This window comes from Lonchura striata, chromosome 1, assembly GCF_046129695.1.
Source record: "Lonchura striata isolate bLonStr1 chromosome 1, bLonStr1.mat, whole genome shotgun sequence".
NCBI classification, from domain to species: Eukaryota; Metazoa; Chordata; class Aves; order Passeriformes; family Estrildidae; genus Lonchura; species Lonchura striata.
This window is the reverse complement of record NC_134603.1, coordinates 97930697-97954996: the sequence shown is the minus strand read 5'-3', so window position 1 is coordinate 97954996 and position 24300 is coordinate 97930697. Positions and strand designations below refer to the sequence as shown.

The 24300-nt window shown below is 40.8% G+C and overlaps 1 protein-coding gene across 6 annotated transcripts in view; it reads left to right on the top strand.

The window, feature by feature from the left end:
• Positions 1-3664: 3664 nt before the first annotated feature.
• Positions 3665-24300, top strand: part of CDH6 (cadherin 6) — a 103434-nt gene continuing 82798 nt past the window's right edge. For 3 of the 6 annotated variants that reach the window (XM_021552333.3, XM_021552334.3, XM_077786130.1), the window contains exon 1: positions 3665-3886. The gene's annotated coding sequence lies outside the window, so the exon portion shown is untranslated. Of the gene's footprint in view, positions 3887-4095; positions 4270-18959; positions 19084-24300 lie in introns of those variants that run through there. The other 3 variants (XM_021552337.3, XM_021552335.3, XM_077786125.1) reach the window with 2 other exon arrangements.

Sequence of the window (24300 nt, the reverse complement as noted above, 5' to 3'; positions counted from 1 at the left end):
GAAAGATGTGTCATTCAAGCTTGAGAAAGCAGGGCTCCTCACCCATAGGAAAAAAAAAAAGGCAGGAAAGAGAGAAGAAACACTTTCTTAGACTAAGGTTTCTCCTTTATAAATTCAGAGTAGGTCCCTCTTCATTTTTGGAAGAGGCTGGGCAAACTCTGAAGTGTGGAGTTACAAAGTGAGACATTCAGAATGTTTTGTAGATTCTGCAGCTTGTAGTGAACCATAAGTGGCTGTTTAGTCTTTAAATCCCACATAGACATCTTCTATTGTTTGGAAATTGAATTTAACGTAAATAGCTTAGAGAATATCACCACATATTCCTAGCTCACGCCATATTTTGTTTTTGTGGTGGTGACTGAGACTCATGGACATTTTGGTCAGCGTTGAAGGGTCTCCACAGAGATTGCAGAGGCAGAAGTTGCCACTCAGGATCTTCGTTCTTGTCAGTCCATGGGCAGGAATGCTTGCTTAAGAGAGCAGCCACAGACAAGACAGGCATTGAGACAGCTGTTTTACCTTGAGTACTCATTCTGATTTCCAAATACAAGATTGGTTCAAGAGCTGCAAACATTGTCACCTTTTCAGTCTTGGAGTCTTAGACTCATGAACATTCAGTTCTTCTTTGAATCTTGTTATATTCTCCACCTCATGGCAGGGAAGTTGTTTTCAGCCAATCTTGATCAATTTTCACAATCTCAGCTGAGCCTTTCACTTAGCTAATGTATTAGGTATACAGGACTCTTCATTGGCTAATGATGTGATCTAATCTGCTAATTCTATTATCATTATAGCTGTCAATAGAAGAGGGCTGAGGAAGAAAAGCATCATCCTGAAAATGTCTCTCAAAAATAAAAGAAGTTTTCTTCACACAGCTATGGACTTCAAACTGTGAACCATAACTTCATATAATTGATGAGAAGAAAAATATCTTATGCACGTGTTATGGAGAACACAACAGTTCCTGTACTAACTTTTCCTTTTTAACAAGAATAGAGAAGTCTTTCTTGGATAAGATTAATTTCATTCTGTCTGAGAAAATTAAATTAAAATAAAATAAAATAATAAAAGCAGCCTTACTAAGGCTAATCAAAATATGACCCATCTAGGAATGAATAATGCCCAAGGACACCTCAGGGTTAGAGTGGGCAGTGAATTGACAATGCAATATGGCAGGGAACAAGAAAGCCTGCAAATGTGGTCTGTCATAAAGAGAGATAGACTGTGTCCAGAAAGCTCCTGTGGGAATGCTCTGCGAATATTCACTGAGTTCCTGACCTGTCATTGCTGAAAAAAAAAAAAACAAAAATAATGAGGGAACTAGGGGAAGTTCAAAGAAGAGCAACCAGAATGATCTCCAGGCTGGAAAAACTCAGCCGTGGAAAGACGAAAATGGCCAGATAATGGCAGTGGTACCTAAGTAGGTTTTCAGGGTGATTTGCTTGAGTTCACAAATATATGCAAAGCAGAATGCAGCTTCTTTACACTGCTTTTCCTTTTGTAGTATCATACAGAGTCCTTAAAATAATTAATTCTGCCGAAACAGTGGCTGTGGGAAATATGTTGAAGGCTTTCTTAAGGAGCCTGTTGTCCACACACAAGAATCTGATTCATTACCTGGTGTGCAACAAGCCAATAATTACACACTCAAGAGAGAAATTGATTATTTATTTCACAGCTGCACAAGCCTCGTTGCTTGGTGGTATTCCACAAATCAAGCACATCAGCTATCAAATTTTTACTATTTATACAATTCAGCAAACAAAGGAGTTAGTGTTCATTGGCAACAAGTTACATAGTTCTCTATTAGTTAGTATCCTGTCTTCTACCGGTTAATGGTTCTCTTGCTTCTCATGCTAATTAATCTTTATGTTCAATCTTTTTCTTGGGTTTCTTGGGTTGATGGTCCGTGAGTCGACAGTCATGATCTTTTATCTGCCAGAATTACCTTTTACCCAGTTGGAGCTGATTTTAGCACAATTGCTGAGTTATCTTTATTAATTTCTTCCTTACCTTGGGAGTTCTGCCAGTTGTCCTTGTGGCCCGCAAATTCTGCATTCTTTGTGTCCACTAATGGAACATCCTTCTTCCCAAGCTCTGGTAACCTTCCCCCTGTCCAAGATCACTGTAGCATGTCAGGCCCTAACCCTTAACAAGGCAATTCTACCAAGAAGTAATTTGTTTTTCTAACACCTGGACATCACTGAGAGCATGCTTGTTAGCTGTGTTTCATGGATTAAATCTCCCTTCTTGTTGACTAGTCTTGAGAGTACACAAAGATCAGACATTAAAGAACATCCTTCCTTAAGAAAATTTTACATATTTCACATTTTACAACAATCCCAGCACGTTTCAGCTGTGCTGTGAACATGGTGCTGTAGCACTGTAGAAATTACAGCAAACGCAGCAAGATTGCTACCTGAATTCCTGGTGTTCAGGATATTTGAATTATACTAAAAGCTTTGAAATAGTCCAGGAACAGGACACAAAGATGGCTTAGAGCCAGCACAGACCCATCCTTAAGACATATAGCATGCTGAAATTGTGAAAGGTGGGTAGGAGCAAGGGAAGAAAAAAGGAAGAGAAAAAGAAAGAAAAACAAGATAACTTTAGATTTACTAGCAGGGAAAAAATCATAAAGGTCAAACCTAAGATTTTGGAGATGTGAGAGGCAAATGGCAGAAAGCTTCACTTCTTGCAACATTTCCTACGAATCTTAAAGGGACACCACGCAGCTGAATTGGGTGGACTCTTGTCAGGTAAATAATAAACTGGCTGGCAATATCCATCTTGTAATTTAAAATATAGATTAAGAAAACGTAAAGCCTTATTTCAGGCTGTATTTAGGCAGTTGGGGGGTGTGGGGGGAGAAACTGTACAAAATGCATGTGTGCAGAGGGGCTCCATGAGTCCCACAAGCAAAAGCTGAGATTTCAGTCCGTTCTGCATTAAGATTAGTCATAACCTCCTGAGTGGGAAGCCCTCTGGGATGAGAGGGACCCAGCAAAGACAGGCACCTGGAAAATCCCCTTTCGATGCTTTCCATTCACATAGAAACCGCCACGTGCGACCACGAAGTGTCATCTCCATTAATAAGTCACCGAAAGAGCTTGATTCATCAAGTCCAGGAACTTCCTGGGAAGTGTGGGAAAAGACCAGCGGGGCATCTCAGATGTCGAAAGAAGGACGTAGGATGAAGCTCGGAGGATGAGAAGCCGCACAGCACAAACACACAGTTCACAACAGCGGAGCATGCCTCTGCCTCCTTTTTATCCCCCCTCCCCCGATTTTATTCCGCTTTAGCTATCGCTACCAAACGATTGGGAAGAAGCTGGCTGCTCACCACCTCAAGCACGGAGCTGCTCTCGGGGGGGAAGGGGGGCTCGCTGGCACGACCCTCCCCCTCTGCCCTCCCACCGCATTCAGTCGCAAATCCCTGCCCGCCCGGAGGGATCGGCTCCGCGCTCTCCGCGCCCCCGGCCCCAGTGCGGCAGCGCCGGCGGCCCCGGCAGCCGCAGCGCCGGCGCCAGGGGTGCGGGTGCGCGAATGTGCGGGTGCGTGTGCGCGCCTGCCGGGGAGCCAAGCCGAGAGGGAGGAGTTTGGCTTTTTTTTTTTTTTTTTTTTCCCTCCCCCGCCTCCTCCCTTTTTTTTTTTTTTTTTTTTCTTTTTTTTTTTTTTTATTAATCAGGAGCAGTGAATGGAAACCAATCAGATAGAGAGCCCCCTCGGCTCGGGCTGCCTGCATGCCGGAGTTAAAAAGTGCTGCTGGCCGAGCGGCAGCCCTAGTGCGAGGCGCGGAGGCTGAGCGGCGGCAGAAGGGGCCAGGGAGCTGCGCTGCCGCGCCGCCGACCCGGGCGAGGCTCGGCCGCGTCGTCCCTGCGTGCCGGTAAGGAGATGCGGCTCTGCACCTCAGGAGGGGCAAGCTGGAGCTCTCACCAGCCAGCCGCCTTCTGATTTTTTTTTTTTTTTTCCTCCACTCCTTTCTTTCTTATTCTTTCTGCCGTGCTTATTAGGAATGTTAATTAAGGGGGGGGGCGGGGGGGGGGGACGGAGGAGGGGACAGCACTTATTCTGCAAAGTTGGCAGCTGCCTTGCGGAGGGCTCTGTCCCTGCCGCCGCGCCGCGGTGATCCCCCCGGGCTCCGCGCCCTGCCCGGCGCTCAGGGGCGTGTGGGGACCGTGTTTGCTGGCGTTCTAAGTCAGGCGAAGGGATGCGGCGTTTTCCTGGGGGTTGTCATCGCCAGCGAGACACTTTGGGCGAGGAGAGGTGGTGAGAGCGGGAGAAGGGTCGTGTGTGCTTGGAAGAGGATAACAATAATAATTAGTAATAACAACAGCAAAAGGATTGATAACTAGAACATAATAATTTTTAAAGTCTGTCTCTGTTTCTTGATACTGCCTACTTGCTTTGAAATGAATACAAGGCAAAGCCCTTCGGATCATGAGCGAAATCCGAGGCAAAGTGCAGAACTGAATGTAGAACACAGTTGAAATGAGGCGCTCCCTCAGTGAAAAGAAGGGGGCAGAGCGAGCAGATCGGGGGACGTTACAGGAATTGACAAATGTGAAGTCTTTTATTTGATAAAAGAACGGGGTTGAGGAGTGCTGGAGGAGGTGGAAGTAAGAGGGTAGGCGTACAGGCATTTTTACAGGAAAGAATTTGGGTAATTGCAGAAAGCAAGCGCTGAATTTGGTGGTGTAGTTAATGTTTCTAAGGAGCTGGTAACATACTTTCTGTGTCGGCTAGGTTGAACTATTTATGTATTCATATATATGTAACACCTACTTACATGCACACGCAGGGAAAACAGTTTGCATACTACATCTGTGTATTCTTATGCAGAAGGTCGAGTCAAGAGATAAGCAATAGCAGTAGAGGTCAATGGCTGTGGAAAGGAGTCCTGTCACTGCTGCAATAAAATCCATATTTTACGGAGAGTTAAATGCAGTACTTTTTCAGTGCAAGTGGATGGTCACTTAAGTTACTCCTGATGACATTCAAGGTTCGAGAAGTTTAACGACCTGAATTACTCTCAGCACGATGGCACAGCTACTACTTTTATTCAAATCGAGACGATAGGGCACCTTTTTCCTTTTATTTGTGTGTGTTTTGGGATTTTAAAGTTCTGTTAGCAGTGTATGAGAAATTGATTGAGTAGCACAAATTACTTAGAGAGTGTAAGGTCAGTCCTTTCTCCAAATTTACTGTTCTTCTAGCACAGCTGGAATAAAGAGTACAGTTCTTGTGTATTCAAGAATCTCTGAGGATTGAATGTACATCCTACATGTGTACTTCATGAGCTACATGCATGAACATTTTCGCAAGGAGAACATTACAATCAAGAGCAAGGTTATTTCCATTCACTTTTGTCACAGGACCATGTGTAGTAGCATTCTGGAAATGACATAATTCCAAGGGAATAAAATTGCTCAATCGTGCAGACTTCTTTGGTTTTAATCAAAATAGACATTGCTCTCCCAGTCAAGATAAAGGCTTATCTCCTATATTTGCTGGGCTGAAATCTCTCTTATGCAGACAGTTCTTTACAAAAGTACTTGCATGTTACTTAAAACATTCCATAAAATTGATTAACATCTGTTCCCGAGCAATATAATGCTATGGGTAATGGTGCATCCCTGTTCATTTCTGTTTTTCTAATTCCTGTTTAAAGGCAATAAGTTTGCATGTCACAGGAGAGTCGGGTAGGGCTCGGAGGCTTGTGATCAAGATTAAGTAGATTCCTTTATCATGGATATACACAGTTTTAAAGGCCTGGCAGCAATGACACAATTGGATAGCTCCTTTAAAGAGCCTAAACATGCTAATAAAGACTGCAAAGCTGAGTATCTTTTTCCTCTCCTCTCAGATGTTATCTGACACAGCACCAGTAAATATATAATCTCATATGCTTCTGGCTTTCAGCTGCACCATAATCTTTCTGGACATATTTCTAGTGGTTTGCAGTTGACTTTTGAGCTGAGGGAGGGAAGAGGAAAGAAGCCAGTCTTTTCAGAATAACGTAATCAGAGCAGCAATATTTTTTTTTTTCCTAGAGAAAATGGCATTGATTCAGTTCTGTTGCAGTTCTCTGCAATTATCCTTTGCAGCCATTTAAGTAACTGGGGTCCCCATAGGGACTTATTAGTCCCTCTAGGTATTTTAATTTTCACACCAGTTCGCAGCTCTTGCATATCTCCATGCCAGCACTCTAAAGATTATATTTATAGGTACGGTCATCATTTTCTAACCAAGTTGTTCGGCTAGAAATGTGCATCTTAACTTCTGACTCTTCTCTCCCTCCATTCCTCCCTCCCTTCTTCCCTTGCACAGCTCTTTCATGCAAACAGTAACCTGCCGCTTAAGGCAGCCTTCCCTTTCATAAAGTTTGCATTTTGCCATCTGCTGTTTCAATAATATTTAGTTGAGAGACTTCCTTCAAAGCAAAACATAGACATGTTAAGAAATGTGGGGTTTTTTTTTTCCCTGCTTTCTGCAGAAGATCTCAAAACTAATGTGAACTTGATAGAAGTTATAAATGTGCCTGTGATCTCACCAGCTGAGATCCTTCTCTAAATGAGCAGCCCTCCTCTCAAGAGCATACTGGGTTCCTCTGCACAGGAACCTCCCTCCAGACCACTGTCCCCTCAAGTTTGCTACATAATTTTGGCTTTGACTGAAGAAGTTTTCAGCATGCTGATATGCTGCTTATTAATAGACTCCTGCAGTATTTTGGGGTTTGGAAGGAACCACTGTTGGGTTTTCTGGTGGTTGCCTGTGTGCTGTGTGGTGGTCAAGCAACATTTATCTGTTGTTAAATGAAATGGTGGTCGCTGTCTCATGCTTTAACTGAACTTTTCAGTGTGTCACCTGCCCTTTGTTGACTACTTTTAAATTGTGCTACCTTTCTGGTGCAATCTTGCAGCATTATGGCTCAAGATGTACAGGAAATTACTTATGGATCTCCTTGGAAATGGTGGCTAATTACTAAAATGAAAGGTAGCTGAAATCTATAAAAAAGAGTAGGTAGAACGCATTTGAAGCAGCAGGCCCCATTGTGATGGTGCCTCATCTTACATAATGGTTACGATTCCTCTAGTGGCTCTGCTGCAATTATACCAGAATGAAGTAGAATTGGTTTTCACTATCTTTTGATTATCATAAGCATGTGGGAAAGACTTTGCCTTGGAAGCTGGGTGTTAGGGAGACTTCTTCATTAACCCCTTGAAGACCTAGTTAGCTGAAGTAACTGTTCCTCTGTCTTCAAAGGCTTTGCATCATTTGGGGTTTGCTTCTTTTTTTCCTTTTCCTTTTTCCTATATAATTTCTTGAGTTCATAGCTCTTAGAAACGGTGCTGATAAAATCAGTTGTGGTTATCCTGACTGTCATGATGGGGCCAAATTTAGGATCTTTTCAATGTAAATCTTTAAAGTGAATCCCCCATCCTGTGCAGAAAGTGAAGAGTTCTGTGGCACACAGAGCAAATCTCTTCTGCTGACTCGGTGCAGGATTCAGTTTGCATTATAAATACCATTCTCAAGTTTAAATGTGTTCTGGTTGAGATAAAAATCCAGTAGCAGCTAGTTTGCTCATGCTGCATGCTTAGTCATGGCAGACCTTTCCAAGGGGTCTGAAAAAATTATGCTCTGTGAGGAGAAATGTATGGCATCTTGCCTTGTTTCATTTGGGATGGGGAAAGTTGAGATGTAGCATGGACATTTAATATTAAATGCAGCTTTTAGTTGTCTTTTTTGTTTAAAAAAAGGTACAGGGTAGATTATTAGTCTCTGTTTTAAAAACACCCTTGAAGAATGCATAATTGATACAAAACATCAGCAGAAAAAGTCATCCTCTCTGGGTTGTGCTGTGAGTGTTGCTGCAGTGGAATTAGGTGGAGGAAGTGCTGAATAAAAGCATTTTTAAAGTTTGAGTGTGAGTACTTCATATCCAGTTGTGCTTTCTATGCTGTAAATCTCAGCCTAAGAGTCTCTTTTTAGTTCTTCCCCAGTGAAGATATGTGTTGGGACTCCATCCAGGTTCAGGGTCCTAAGCTTCTCTTAGGGCACTGCTGTGTGTCCTAATCCTGATCACCCATCAGCTACTTCCCCATCCCACTTCAGGCAGGTTTATCCCTCTTTGTGCCTATGGCTATCTCCTTATTCCAGGTGGGGCTGGCTGCCACCATTGTCTTCCACTTTATTTTCCTAGTTGTGCATTTGGCACTGAAAAGCCCAAAGAAAGACTGTAAATATTTGAGTTTATGTTTTTGTTTGTTTGTTAACAAGAGCATTCCCAGAAGAAAATAGGACAACTGAATTTCAGGAGCGTTTATAGAGTGGTGTGAATTAATGTTATTGGTTGGTACATCCAGTCTTGTGAGCTGCCTACTCCTTGAGTATTTTTCTCTCTCAAAACAAGCCAGAAAGGATAGTTTCCTCTGCAGCCGCAACCCTCTGAGCAGCAGTGAGGATCAATGCTGATGGGGAAGGGTGAGGGGAGCCTGTGAGCCCCATCAGGATGAAAAACCATGGAGTGTACCATGGTCTTTCAACTGACATGGTCTCCTTCCTGAGTTAGGATGGTGGATCTACAAAAAAAAATCTTTAAGCAAAGAAGTGATTTCTTAACTGTGATGGTGACAGAGCACTTGATAGCACCGTGCTGAAACATCCAACATAGAGTGATACTGCATTATCTTTCTTCACACCCAGCCACAAGACAAGCTCTCCATACCCTCCCCTGCACCAGGCACATAGACAAAAAGTACATATGCATTTCCATCTGGTCTCATTCAAGAACACTGCCAGCCTTGCTATGTTTTAAGTAACCTGTTCAATAATGGTTTTATTCTGGAATTGTGGGCAAATATTTTATGGGTTAATTAGCCTGTCTTGTCAGGATGTGCATATATATTTATATATAGTCAGAAAATGCTTAATTCTAACCAGAATGTGACTATTAGATTTCATTTGCAACATAAATACCCATCATAACCCCTCAGCTCTTCCCTAATGACACACCACAGTGTGCAGAAGGGAGCACTTTATGAATGAGATCTGTCCTGTACTAACTCGGTACCGTAATTCCTCTCAGCTAAACTAATTTCATTATCATGCTGTAATGTTTACAGCTGCCTCTGAGATAATAGGTGGTGTATCTTTCCAGCATTCCCACTTCTGCATCTAATCGCAGAGTCAGAGCAGGAGGACCTAGGAGAAAGGTCAGCAGGAATTGCAAATGAGCACAAAAATTAAACAGTAGTCAAGTTTCCCCTGTTACTGCAGGTTTGTGCCTGTCTGGTGGAGAGCAGAGCTGCCTGATCCTTCATTACAATTGTCAGCTAATAGCTTCAATAAGCACAAAGGCTGCTTAATCAACACGATCATTACCATGTAGCTCTGCTTTGTTGTGAGGGTAACACCAAACTCAAAGAGAATACTTGCTTCTGATGGTAACTCCACTTAGCATTGAAGCTCCTGGTGATCCAGACTTGCATGAGAGGCTGTGGAGTGGTGGGAGAACCACTCCTGCGGTGCACCCCAGCTGGGATGCTGGCACTGCAGCACTGGGGCCAGCCTTCCTGCCGACAGCCTCACTCCAGGGAAAACCCTCTCTCTTAGAAAGATGTCTCCTCCTCCCTCATCCTCTTAGATCCAAAACCATAGTAAAAATAATTAAAAACACGGTTGCTTTTATTTTTGCCCTGAGGACTCAGGTGAAATCTGTTTCCTCACCGAATTGATTCGCTTTGAGTGCGCCTGGTGGCTTGTAACTTTAGGGTGTCATTAGTCTGGCAATCATTATTTGACACAAGTATCTTTGTAGACAAAAAGAAAATTATATCGCTTATTGTAGTCTGCAAAAAAACCCTGCAAGAACCCACAGATGCTCTGTACACATTTGGGAGTCTCATTTCAAGGGACAAGGTGTAGTTCACTGACGTGAGGCCTTCACTCCAAAGCTGTTCAAGTGTTCTAGAATTCCACATCTTCACCACATGGCCCCACTGTGAGGCTGGCCTGTATAATTGGCCGTGTTTTAGCGAATCACCACAAAGGTGAGTGACTTGCCCAAGGTCACAGGAGGAGATCATAACACAGCAGGGATGCTGAAACAGGCTCTTATAGCAAGTACAGCTTGCAGTCAGCCCGCCTGCCTCTCTCTTGCTCTCTTCAGTTGTTGTAGCTGATCAAAGAATGGATGCGGGGGAAAAAGTCAGATTTGAGTTTCTTTTTTTGATCCAAAAGGAAGCCAATTATTTTTCTCAAGGACTCCTTGCATCTGCTTTGACACTCTCTCCCCAAAGAATTTTCTGGATGTTTTTTGCTTGTTTGTTCAGCCATGTTTTCTGTGGTGGGGTAGGGGGGCAAGCTGGATAGCTCCAGAGCTGTCTGAGACAGGACTAAGTATCTTATTCCCAGGAGAAAGTAATCTGAGCTGTCCCCAAGCAAGGTGGCAGTGACCTTACTGTCTGCATTGGCCGAGCTGGACTGGCCACAGAGTTTCTTTATCATTCCCTGCCTCATACATTCCCACCTACTTATGCCTGTGGGAGAGAAGGGGATAAAAAAGAAATCTCATAAAAGGCTGCCTATTCTGCATGCTGCTTCCTGTGGTTTGGGGCAGCCAGAGGTCATACCACACTATCTCTTGTTCATGTCCATGCCTGCATGAATTCATTTCAAAGCACCCCTGCTTTGTAAATATCTAAGGAGTAGTATTCCTAGCACATACATATGAAGGTGAGTCAAAGGGAAGTTACTTGAATAAGGACATGGTGTACACCAATACCCCTGACACAAGTATTGATCTTAGTGTAAATAAAATAGAGGGAGAAGTAGAAAAAGACACATAAAAAAAGACACATTAAATTTAAAAGTTATGTGGCCAGTTTAGATCGAAGCAGTACCAGGTCCTGAGCTCTGTGCCACCTACTATGACCCAATGCTTTTGGAGCTGGCTTGACAGACTGATCAAGCTCTACAAGAATTGAAGAGAACCTGTTTCCTCACTTTCATAGTGTGAAGAGTGCCCTGGCAGATCACAGAGCAGGAATATATAGAGGTAGAATCTTTCAGGGAGCAAATTTCTTTTGTGAAATTGGTGCTCAATTTAGTTGTCAGGGCTGAAAGGGAAAAAGATGCAGAAGCAACTCTTAAGTCCACCAGCCACATCCCTTTAAGCAATTCATGCTGTGCCAAGCAGTTTTATAAAACCCTGTATTTCATCTAAACTCCATTTAAGTCTAAATAATATGAATGCTCTTCTTTGGCATTTCCCTTCTCAGTGCTGATAATTACCAAGTTATTTCTGCCATAAGCAAAGCATTTTCTTCTCTCTGACTTATCATACCTGGTCCCAGAGCAGTTTTGATTTTGAACGTACCAATAAACTGCACTGAAATCTACAAGGCTGTTTGAATATTTAAGTGTTGTTATGGATCAAGATGTCAGGGTTTGTAATGAAGTGTTTACAACTTTGCAATTATTTTCATGGTGACCACAACATGACTGCCAAATGTTTGTATAATTTGTATTGCTAAATAATAGGCTACACAAAATGAGGATGGAAAGAAAACCTGTGTAATGAATAACCATCATGTCCCATTGATGCCAGCAGTATAGCCCTGCATCATCTGTACAGCATGGAGGATTCTCTGTAGTCTCTGTTGGTTCCCATCAGCACTTGCAGAGGGGAGAGAGAGGACTGGACTGAGATTTTCACTTCCTGGCTGTTTCTCCTGGCATGTGATGGGGACATTCTTCCTTTGTGCAATTGTCACTGTGTGTTGCATCGCTAAAACCAATTCTTAACTCGGATTCTTCCTCCTTGTGCCTGTGTCTTCAGGTCATCTGCACTTCAGAGGAAGCAGAGCATAAGCATATGAAGAAAAAACCTGGCCCAGTGTATTGTATTTATTAATATTTACAGCCATCAGCACGATTTTGCACACAATCTAATCTCAAGCAGCTTTGAAATTCAGTGCTTCTCAGAGCGGTGCTTCCCATCAGAAACAGAAGTGTGCACTCTGATTTATAGTGTGCACTCTGATTTCTGCTCCTCTTGGAAAAAAAAAACCAAACACAACAAAACAACACAAGAACAGGTTCCCACTTTTCTCAGCACATAATTTATATTGCTATTAAATGAAATACATTACCATATCATAACATGTAAGGGTCTCTTTTGCAGGATTTCTGAAGCAGTTCCTCATTAATCCACCATAATTCATTTGTCAAATATCTCAAAGCTACATGATATTGGAGTTACTTTAATGTATGACAGAGTTTTCCTTGGCAGCAGGCTGTAATTTCAACCAGGCTGGTAAATGTGAGGTCAGAAGCTGGTTGCTGGAAATCTAGAAGGTTAAAATATGCTGCACATCTTTCTTCCCTGTTGCAATAACATCCTGAGTCCTGGATGAGCAAAAGTAAATACTGGAATTATTCAGGAAAAACAGGTTTCATCCTCTTGGAATGGTCACTTAATATTGTGTGTTTTGTGTCTATTACAAAAGTATTTATATTTGTCAAGCTGGCATTAAAACCAGCCTTCATGTGATGCAGACACCTGAGGCTCAGATTTAGTTTCGAGCCCTGACCCGAGCAAGTATCTGTTACGTCTCGGAGGCTGTGGTCTCTACAGACAGAGCTGCTGGAGCCGTGGTGGTGCCTGAGGGGGTTGCAGTGTTTACAGCAGGCATCCTGGCATGGGCAAGCAGGCATCCCAGCACGAGGAGCAGCCAGAAAACTTCTGAAGGCTGAACTGAGCAAGGCACGTGGAGAGACTAGCACATATGAGCAACTGCAGCTTCAGTAAGTGTTTGACTGGGGCCAGCTCACTGCAATACAAAACACCAGAGGTCTTAATTGTTAAGTCCCACAGTTAGTGTGCCTTGCTGCTGATGGTAGAATGTACCAGATTATGGCAGCAGCAGCAGTTTCCAGCTCTGGGAATGGTGAGGTCAGCATAAGCAGGAGGTATTCAACCAGATGATGTTCAAGTCCTATTTTTCACTTCTTCAAAGGTGACATGGTGGAATGTTTGATGCTTTTTTATATACACTACTGATGGTAGTGCAGGACTCATGTTTATTGCAGCTTTATTTCCAGGATATGTTGCACAAATGTTAATGAGGACATGCTTTCAGATACCACCCAACTTTCTGTATTCTGCCCTTACAGATTTCTCTTCTTCCATGGGAACGTTGTTTTATAGGATAATAATTCTTTGCTCAGCCTTGTGCATGTTCCAATCATAGAATGTTTTAGAAAAAACTAATTAGATCACCAAGTCCAAGAGTTAACCCAGCATGGTCAAGTCCATGTCTCCAAGTGACATGTTTCCTCAGGAAGAGCAAGGCACGCCAGGAAGCCAAAAGTTTAAAAGGCTTCAGTGTGTTGGAAGTAGGTGTTTGTGCTCACATAGTGGGTTCATCACGAGGCTGGATGAGCTCGCTCTTGTGACTGCTATTTTACCATTGACTCCAGGCTGCCCAAAACAAAGCAGAGACCAAGCAGAATTCATCTGCAAACTGGGATAAGATGAATTATCACAGAATATTCTGAGCTGGAAGGGATCCATAAGGATCTTGAAGTCCAGCTCTTAAGTGAATGGCCCATACAGGGATTGAACCCACAACCTTGGCATTATTAACACCATGCTCCAACCAAATAATTGAACTGAGCTATTAGAAATAAGTTGCTAATGTAAGCAAGATTAACTTGATATGCTGCCTGAAATGAGATGTTAGAGATGATAGGGAGGAGAGAAAACTTTTCATTTAGATGGAAACAGGACTGATTAATTAAGCAGTAACGAACAGGGAACCTTGCCTTGAATTGATATGAGGCTTGCAGTGCTAATTTAACACAGAATACAGCTCCCAATTTGTTATTAAATTAAAATGGCTTTTAAAATTGTTTACTTTTTTTTTCCTTTTCTGATTCTGTGTGGAAAAATGATTATTCTGGCTAGTTAGAGAAACCAATCAGAGCAGCAGAAAGTGTAGGTTGAAAGAGGAAAGATTGTTATGTTGTTTAATTAAGAAATATACACTAATGTCCATGACATCATGAATAAGCACTTCAAAGTAGCAAGTATGCTCTGTATTGCATATTAAATGAAACAATTAGTATGCTAACAAGCTGCTCTGGACATACACTAAAAAGACATCACACTTCAGGAAATGACTGTTCTTATTTTTTACTCCAAAGATCTACTCACCTGACTGACAAATAGTATTAAGAAATAACGAGGAAGAAACATAATTCCTCTTCATCCTTTCCCCTTTTCTTGCAATTTTCAAAGCAGTTTTAATTTTGGAGACTTTGTGGTTACCCCACACAGGAGCTTTCTCTACCCCAATCAAATTATATGGTAGAAGTGTGAGAGATTGTATATGATAGACAAATCCTATGGAATAAAAGGGAAAACAACCTTGTAGCGACATTGCTTTTTTAGTCTCAAACAAAATACACTCTTGACAGGAGTGATTCCTTGTAATTTATTGTAGGATAGCTCAACAGTAGCAATTTGTCATGCGTAGTTATGTAATTTGATGGGTTCATTTCTTAAATGAATTATGGATTATGGATTACCTCTGTATATCAACAACAGAGCTGTATCTTTTATGTAAATATTCCCTCAACTTTTCCTTCCTCTTCCAATCCATTTTCCGTCATACAGAGATGACTTTTTTCCATCTAATCTTTCAACTAATAAGGTGTTTAATAATTTAGCAGCCTAAAAAATGAGCATATTTCAAAGGAGTTAGTATCAATGGTAGTCTAAGAGCCTCAGGCTACAAAAAAGTGGATGAGGTTACCAAAGTTTTAGAGTCAGGATCCCAACTGTCTTTCTGCTTCAGGCAGCTATTTTATTAAAGTTGGTATTAAACAACACTGCCTAAGGTCTGATTAACAATTTATGACTTCCTAAGAAGGATTAACAGAAGCCTATAATTTTTATATTTAAATCTTGATTTGCATCTAAAAGAAACCATACCCAGGTTTATATTTTCATTTATTATTATTATTATTATTATTATTATTATTATTATTGTTGTTGTTGTTGTTGTTGTTGTTGTTGCCTCTGAAATTGCTTTTCTGAATATTGCAGGTGCCAATTTGTTGTGCTGATCTGTTGGTACCTCATCCCCACACATGTGTCAGAGGGAAAACTTGCTTCTTGCATCCTGGTGATGGGCTGGTGGCTTTTGCCTCATGCTGGGCTCGGTTGCTCTTCACTGTCCCTGAAGTCCATTGGGGCAGAGGGTGATCTGCAGTTGGCAGTCACATGAGATCTGCAAGACCAGGAGCTGAATGTTGTCCAGCTAACATTACTTTGGAGAGTAAAATCCAGATGTACAGGAGCAAGGCTCGCCTGACATACTTTTCAGACATTTATTTTGTGCAACCAGTAGCAACTCTGTCCCAGTGTCTCAGTTTTTTATAAGCCTCCCAGTCCTGTTTATGGTCCACCTCTGCTAGGAGAGGAGCAGAGGATGATTCTGCTGCTGTGTTCTGGGATGCAACAGAGAAGGAGCTCTGTTGTTGCTCTTTGCTCTTACAGAGGCAGCTCAGAAAAAGGCATGCTGGTAGGTGAGAGAGGTGAGGAGTAGATACCTAAATCTGTTGGCCAAACTCTGCTCACTCTCCTGTACAAGGAATCAGGCCAAAGACATGCAGCTTAGTGGAGCAGAGTGGAATTTATTCTAATTCTGGCAAAGATATTTTGGATGATTTTTGTTTTAATGTTCAAATAGAAAATAATAACAATGGCCTCTTTTCAAACTGTCCTAATTTTCCCATTGACTGTCTTTTCCAAGTTAAGCTGCTTTAGTAAGTTTTGTGGCTTTTTCTTTTTTGTTTTGTTTTCCCTTGTGTATTTCCCTTTCTGATACTCTTCAGTGAATTTAACACTCATTTCACTGAGGGCTGGATGTGGTGGTCATAGTGTGTAGAGCTAAGGGAAAAAATTGTCATCTAGGGGCTATGAGCTCCACTGGCTCACAGCAAGGGAGACATTACTTTGGTTTTCCTGAGCTTCTCTAGTCAGTAAAACATTAAAAGGTTCTGAAGAAATGTTATTTAGGGATCTTCATTACTTTATTTGAACTCTCATCATGTCCATGGTTTTCCTTATAACCAATAGCATGGTTTTGTCTTGGTCTTAAGGGCTTTTAAGTTTTAAAATACTAGAGCCATAATCTGAAAACTGCTGGTTCTTCAGAGCAGAAACAAGCATTACCACATTCAGAGAAAGATTTCTCATTTTCCTGGTTTTTCAGGATGTGCTAGACTGAATTTAAGTTTTAGGGCTGCATTCACATTTCAATAGTCTGCTGTTAAAAAGAGTCCAAGAACTGCAGTCAGAATATTTTCTTGTGATGCTTGCCTTCGGCCTGTGCTTGTGGGTCATTATTGACAGAGGGATTTAAACAAATGCTCAAAAGATTGTGCTGAATCAGGGAGCAGTACCTGAGAGGAATAAGCCCCTTAGATGCTGGATTAACAACACTCAAGGTTTCTAGTTTATTCTTCAGTTCTGACTAAAGTTTCATCCAGTCATATTCTCAGTCAAAAGTGGACAAACGAATATTATTCCATTGACTTCCATGGAGCTGTAATGATAAATATGAGGTGGAAAACCAGACCAAGGAAGCAGAAGAAAATGCATGAATAAATTATCAACAGTGGACATGCCCAGGAACTTAGAGCAGTTAGCTCTCCCCACTTTCTCTTCTCTCTCTCCCCTATTAAAAAATCTTCAGCCATGTGTCTGGAGAGCAGGAGCAATATCATGGGACTTCTGTGGCCAGAGACAAAGAAGTCAACAGTGCGAGTGGATAGTTCATACTTAATCTGTTTGGTGAATTACTTATCAAACTATTCTGCAGCAACACATATTTATTTGTATGACATTAATATCCACAGGTCTAATAGTGGGAAGCAGTGTTCTAAACTAATAGAGTCCCAGCTGGCAAATATGTTAAGAGAAATGTTAACAAATATGTCTTAGCTGTAGGATTATTTGACTAAGATATGGCTAACTTCACCAGAAATCATATTAAAAGAGAACGGTTGAGTTCTACCTTATAATAGATGTGTAAGTTAAACATGTCAGCTACACTTTTGTCCAATTAAAGCACATTTATTAAAAAAGATAGCTGAATACCTGCAGTATTGTGATTCATTCTGTAGCTGCTAGAATGGATTTAAGGTCTCTGTGCACAAAATTTGCAGGTGAGTTCTGTGATTTTTCGCTCACAAAAATGGCTTCCTGGTTACCATAAATGAATTAGAAATAGAAAAAAAAATAAAACCACATCTGACCATAAGAAAGACAAAAGATTGTCTTATGTGTAGTAACAGCATGGTATCAGGTATAACACAGAATATCACAATTCTTTAAAGAAAATAGCAGAAAGAAGTAAGAAATAAAAAGTGAGGTACAAAACATTGGCTGGGAGTCACGGGAGACCATACTATGTGGCTTCAGTTGTCTTCAAGATAAATTTTTCTCTGAGAATGACACATCTTTCCCTTGTATTTGTGGGTAGGATTGTTGCCAGGAAAATGACCTCTTTGAGCTTTGATTTTAATTTTATTCCATGTCTGTGACTACATTGTCGGAACTACATAAGCTGTTCAACCTTGGTCAATAGCTACTTTGTGGTTATCCCAGGTTGCTTTCTGCAGCAAGGTTAAGAGAGTTTGGAGGGAAAGGTTGTCTGTGTCATCACAGTTTGCAGATACAGATATACCATATCCGTTAAAAGAACTACTAGATGAAAACAGTCTGTCAGCACCTAGTTTGTAAACATCTCTCAACATCTGCTTTTGGATGCTCATTATTAGTTGATTTCTACCACACAACAGTGCTCTAAAATGTTCTTGTGTGGACATCCTTTCCAGAAGGGCATGTGGATATCAGCTTGCAGTGGAGTGTCAGCTAGCCTGAATCCAAACACAAAGCCAAGTGCCTTCCCGTTTTGAAAGTTTTGCAAATGGTCTCATCTTGACATGACTGAATGAGGGAAACATATAAAGTTGTGATCTCTTAACATCTGTTCCTGCATTGTTTTCTGAATCTCTTTAGAACGAGCAGACACCCAACCCTGCATTCACACACCCAGCTTTAAATGGGTTACTGGTATTCTGCACTTTGCTGCTTGAATTTTTCTGCAGCTTCAACCCAGCTCTGAAATGTGTCCCTCCAGGTTAGCTTGCATAAACATAAAGCCCCAAATTAGCATTGCAAGCAACCATTGCCCTCAAAAACCAGTAGTTTTTCTGTGCTCAGTGCATATTTGCCATCTGCTAATGCATTAAAAATGAAAAAAAAAAAATCTCGGCCAAGTCCTTAATTTGGAGGAAATTTATGTCTAACTCTAGTAACTTTAAGGAACTGTCATTACCTTTACCAGCTAGAGAACAGGCCTCTGCAACTCAAAGTAGAGGATGCTTTGGAGCATTTGGGCTGTGCATTGTTTCTGCCTGCCTGAAAGGATGACAAAAAGACTGAATATGTTTTCACAGAGGCAGCCTTCTGGTTGCTGTCCACTGTGCAGAATGGGGTATGTACCTATACGCTGCAAGTCTTCTGTACTGCCTGGTTCAAGGCACGGCTCACATACCTATGTGATATAAATACTCAGCTTTGCTTTCTCAGCTCTAACCCTTCCCATGCAAAGTCAGAAGCGTGGACACTGTGCCAAAAATAGGATGCTGAATCCTAGCTCCTTGCAGAAATGATCTCTTTAAAAGCCACAAGCAAAGAGGGAAAATGATCTGGAACCTTCTCACACCATAAAGGATATTTTGGTTGTCTAGCGGATTTTTTTCTTCTATCAGGGAAAAAAGCCCCAAACACAATTAAAAGATTTAAGTTATAACACCAGTGGACACAGGAATGTAGACACAGGATTGAGCATTTCTTGTTTCTTGTGTTCTTGTAGACACAGGAATGAAGATTTTATCCAGAATCTGCTCTGGACAAGTACTGTGTGACTCTCTGCATTACTATTCAGGCCACTGGCACTGGAAAAAAATAGACAATGTCAACACAAGAAATGTAGAAGGGTAAGAATTTATAGAGAATATGATTGTATTTTACATCTAAAATTCTGTCTATTTTCAAAAAGAAAATAAGGAACTCCTAGAATTTATATTTTTCCCTGCAGTATGATGGATTGATAAATCACTTTGGGGGGGTGATATTTTTGGACAGAATAAAATGCTCTCTAGAAGTTTTTAAATTATGCTACCTGGACAAAATAGTTCACTAAGAGTGTTTTAAAAGGCCTCACAAGAAATTCTGCATCTTTATTTCACAGTTCACCCTCATTTGCCTGTCTCAATAAAGTGTTACTCTGCCATTGAGGTTACCTGGCTTGCTGGCTGGTGTCACACATCTTTCAGTATGTTGCTACCAATGTAGTAGTTGCTGGCAAGCAAATGGGTGTTTGAAAGCCCTCTACCTTCAAGGCCCTTACTCAAACCCCATTTAGAGCAGATGCCGGCAGTCAAAAGCGCCATTAATACCACCTAATGGCTCTTCACTGGACCGTGTAAGCAAAACAAGTATTTTCATACAGAAAAAAGATAAATAGTAGTGGGTTGTACTAATAGCATCATCTGTTGAGAAATTCAGTGGCACTGGCCCATGAACCAGAAGCAGCCGTGGGGTGGAGGAAGGCACTGCCAAGTGATCTCTAGGCTCCTTGTTGAGATGGGCTGAATAAACTCTCATTGCTGCTGTTTATCCATTATCTGCTCTGTGGACAAATAAACCTTCAGCCTCTGAAGCTGACACTGTCTATAATGCAGAAACATTGCACCAATAAAAAAATTTAAAAGAAAAAAAAAAAAAAAGCACATTCTAAGGTAGCTGATTTATCATGGGAATATGTCCCATACTTTTGGGCCCCTGAGTTGCTCAAAGCGCCTGTGGCCTGTGTTTTCTCATATCTGCAGAGAACCAAGGGAAGTCTCTAATCTCAGAGTGGAATTCACTTGTCTCACATTCTCTTCATATAGTGAAAGACCTGCAGTGTATAAAAATGTACCTGATGCATTTAGGCTAGATTTTTAAATTGTAGAACTTTGAGTTGTGATATCTTCTCTGATGGAGGAAGCACAAAAAGAAGCACAAAAGATACAGTTTTGCAACTGCCCATTAGAGACCACTTTTAAAACAAGGAATTGGATAACTCGACGTTTGAGTGTTAGTACCCTTCCTTTCATGAGTGAGCTCATGCTGAGTTCAATTTTTTTTTCCTAAAGTGCATTTTATCACTGCCTTTTAAGGTCTTTATTCTCCAGAGTAGATCACTTGCAAGTTTACAATGGAAAATTATTTCATGAAGCTGGTGATGACTCACTGGAATAGGTATTTGCAGACCTGGACACTGGGGTTTGACGATTGTCTGAGCGCAAGCTTTTTAGATATGCACCCCAAGAGAAGCATAGGCATGTAAAAAAAAAATACTATATGGCATGTAATTGTAATGTAGAACTGATTTTTGCCCTCACACAAATAGATGTATATTCACCTAGAATGCATATATCTGTTCATTCCACACAGACATCTTTTTCTTTCACTTAAATCCAAGTCAGCCTAAAGTTTCAGTTAATCAGATGAGTACATCAGTATTCTTCCAAGGAAAAGGAAAAGCCAAACCCAATGAAATTTATAAAAGGACATGATCCTGTTTTCTGTCATTTAGATTGTCTGGCCAAGTGACAAGATCTACAATCACTCTTTGTTAAATTGAATTATTGGTCCACCCTCTCCACTGGAGATCCTGGTGACATTTTCAGTGGGCTTCTATGAGTTTGCAATGTTGAGATTTTAGCTCATAGATTTTAAGGAAATTGTCAGCTTATGTGACTAGAATTAATGAATATTTAATATTTTAGAGTTTTGGTGGTGTTTGTGTCTTCTGGAAATTTATTATGTATGTCATTCCTTGTCCACTAGAATTGATTTCTTTAAAGCTCTGACCTGTTAAGGTAAGGATGTTATTATACATGGATTTTACTAAAAAAGTTAAATCATAGCTCTCACATGTGAAGAAGGCCTTGAAAACATGAAGTCTACCAAAGGAAAAAAATATAAAAGAACAATCTCGGGTTATTTCTAAGTCAGTCTAGCTTACGATTAATTTGGAGACTTTGAGTTGACAATACAGTAAATTTAATTGAAAACGTTTATAATTTCTTGCTAACTGGTTGCTTATTATCAGCAAACTTACGTCTTAGCTTTCTGGAGCAAGGCATGTTTCAGGACTCCACTTTTCCATTCCTGTGGTCTCACTCATTCACTCATGTGCAGCCTGGCCAAAGACACATGGATGCCTTGGTCACAAGTAGCTAAATAAAACATAAATGTATTAAGTAAAGGTGAATGATAATGACTGTAACACTTAACACTTGCATGTTCCTCTGTGTCCAAGCACTTCATAAGCAGAAACTAATTACCATACACTCAGTAATAATGGTGTGCTCAAAGAGATGCTAAACTGTGTTCTTCTTGAAAAAAACAGCTGTGCTGGGAAAGGAAATAGCTAGATTACAAGATAGAAGACAGCATCTTTAGGATAATCCTTATGTAACCTCATGCACCCAGGTCCCTCCCATGAGATGGCACATATCCACATTTTCCCACTAACTCCTACACGGGAGAGGTTTGTACCTTGCCTGCATTGCCTTTGCTTCAGCTTTGTTGGTGCAAAGGGGCTGCAGGGCTACAGGAACTTCTGCCTTTGTCTATTTGTGATAGGACACAGAAAAAGGGTTGGGAAAACATTTTTTAATGGCCACAGCTTTAAAGAAAGCTGACTAACCCCTAAAGCATTTTCAGTTACATATTGCAGAGCAAGACAAAAAAAAAATCGCTTTGCTACTCTGCTGTATTGCTGTAGCAGAGTCATCCTGTGTTTTCTCCTTGAAGTATGTGATGTCACCAAAAATTGATTACTTGGGCAAGAAGAAATAGGATTGCAGAGAAGAAACAGATTTGTTATATTAAATTGATTATAGCTTTAGGTATAGATAAAATAGATAACCTTGCTTTATTTCATGGGGAGAAAAAGATAGCTTTTTAAAACACTTAAAAAATTACACATTTTTAATGAAGTGTCTCAAAGAAAGTAAAAAGCATTGGAGTTTTTTTGTTTGTTTGTTTGTTTTGTTTTTTTTTTGCATTTGCTTACTTGTAAAAAACCTTCAAGGGACAATTCACATCTCAATATATTTTTTTTTTTTTAACTTTAGCCAATAAGCCTTTCCAAGAATAAAGTCCACTGCATGGGAGAGGTGGTGGCAGATATTTTCTAAGAGGTAGCTAAATTGTGCATGTTGTGCTCCAGGCTCTGTGCAGCTGCCCTGGAGCTGCTCCTTGGGGGTGCCAGGATACATTGATGCAATTGCTGTGGCCCCTCAGGGACCAAAGGCATTTTGGATAAGAGGGACCGTACAAAGTTTTAGGCATGAGATGAACTTTGGAAATGAACAGGAGTTTCTGTTGTCTTGGCCAAGCCCCCAAACATGTTCATGGCATTTCTGAGCTTGCCCAGCACATGTCACTGCAGGCAAATTTGCCTTTCCTTGTAAGGGATGGTGTGGAGATGAGCTTTGCTATCCATGAATTCTTCAGGCATGGACATTCTTTAAAAATTATACAGCCACTAAACAGCAGTGGTGGATATCTTAGTTACTGGAAATGTTTGGGGTTATAGAAGAACACCCACCCCTAACTTTAGTTTCTTGGCATTAAAAATTGATCTTGAAATACCAGCCCTGTAAAATCCATTGATCACTCATTCTAATGCAGGAGGTAAGGCATTCCTGAACCTCTTCAGTGTTTAGAATATAGATTTAATGAAGGTGGATGTTGCAAGTTTCACGGATGGTAACAGCTTGGATTGTATTCTTTCTGCTTCTTGTTCTTAAAGCAGCAGTTTCCCTGGGCTAAGATGCTGAATGTCTTTTTCTCTTCTCAGCTTTCTAAAAATTAAGTGTAATTGAACTCCTGTGAATGATAGCTTGCAGATAATGACCTAGCCAAAATTCCAACTGGAGCTCATTTAAAGATGTCATTATTCCTTTTAATTAAATAAAAAATAGGAAGTTGGTCCTTTCTTATTGGCAAAGAGTATGAATTCTTTTCTCATTGATCTATGTTCAGTAAATCCTATAACGTACATGAATTCTAAAAGCCTTTTTGAGGGTATTACAGCACAATTTTTTTGCAAATAACATACATGCTGAAATCCTATCTTCTTTTTTTCTTTTTTTTTTTACTTTTTTTTTTCCCCAGAACCTTTCTAAACCAGTATCTATTTGAGCTAAGCTTTCACACTTATCACAGCACTAAAAACGTGGAAGTTATTAGATTATTGGCAGTGCTAGCATAGCTTATGAGCTATTTAACTAGAATAAGTTAAGTTTCTAAAATGCTGATTTAAGAAAACAATAGCAAACAGAAGGTGTTTACATTCAGATGAGGGTAATACATTAAAAAGAAAAAAAAACTCAAACAAAACAGGTCAAAAGCAAACAAACAAAAAAATCCGCAGCTACCCAAATAGACAGTGGAAAATGAAATGATTAAAAAAAAGTCTCTGATCAAAAAAAAAAAAAAAACCCAAAAAACATCTGCATGCTAATCCTGGTGTTTTCAAGTGGAACAACAGAGTAAAAGGAAAAAACCCCACACATTTAAAAAGAAATGTGAGAAGCAAACAAAAATATAATGATGAATGGAAAAATAAGACCAAGTCAGAAAAATTCAGAGAAAGAAACAGATTGAATCTGAGTGTTCTTTCACAATAGAGCTTCTTCTGGTGTGACTGCATATTCAGCAGTGTGAATATTATAATTAAAGAATGTCAGCTCAAGCAAAATGTTTTAAAACCTTCCTATTAATAAGCAGATAAACTGCTTAAAAGTACTGATTACATTAGGAAAAAAAGGAAGTGTTTGGGTTTTATGTTTCCATTCCTTTCATCTGCTAGAATACATTTAAATAGCAGATGTCTCTCCCAGGCAGTGTTCGATAGCGGGGTGGTGGTGATTTTGATGCCGAGGTGATAAGAGCATCTTTGCGGAGGGGCTCAGCGCTCTGCTGCAGGTCCCGGCGCTCGGTGGTACCTGTGCGAGCGCCAGGCAGCGATCCCTCAGCAGCAGCCCATCAGCAGGATGGACGGATGGATGAGGTGCTGCTCGGGGGGCTCTCCCCAGCGCCCTGGGCTGCGCAGCCCCGCCGAGCTGCGGGCACAGAGCGGCTCCGGGGCG